Source organism: Hylobates moloch, unplaced genomic scaffold (genome assembly GCF_009828535.3).
Source record: "Hylobates moloch isolate HMO894 unplaced genomic scaffold, HMol_V3 SCAFFOLD_2, whole genome shotgun sequence".
NCBI lineage: Eukaryota > Metazoa > Chordata > Mammalia > Primates > Hylobatidae > Hylobates > Hylobates moloch.
Window position 1 is genome coordinate 5,875,962 of NW_026652277.1, and position 303 is coordinate 5,876,264.

Below are 303 nucleotides of genomic sequence, written 5' to 3' on the forward strand. Positions count from 1 at the left end.
TCTTTTGTGGTATTTTATTGAATAAAATTCAGTTTTATGATAAAAGTGCACCTGTTCTGTAAAGTAAGTTGGGGTGAAGGAATGTGAGGTAAATTACATAATTGAACATTGTGGAGGACGGTAAGAATGAAAAGCCGCCCTGGAACTTTAGTTATCTGTGGAATTAGGCATACCATTCCTCAAGCGGACACCATGTTTGAGCTTACAAGTACCCGAGTGTGCCATGCTGAATGTAACAAGGACTAGTTTAATTTTAGAAACTAATGGTTCCAACCCACCTTTCATGCATGCATTTATTGTTGT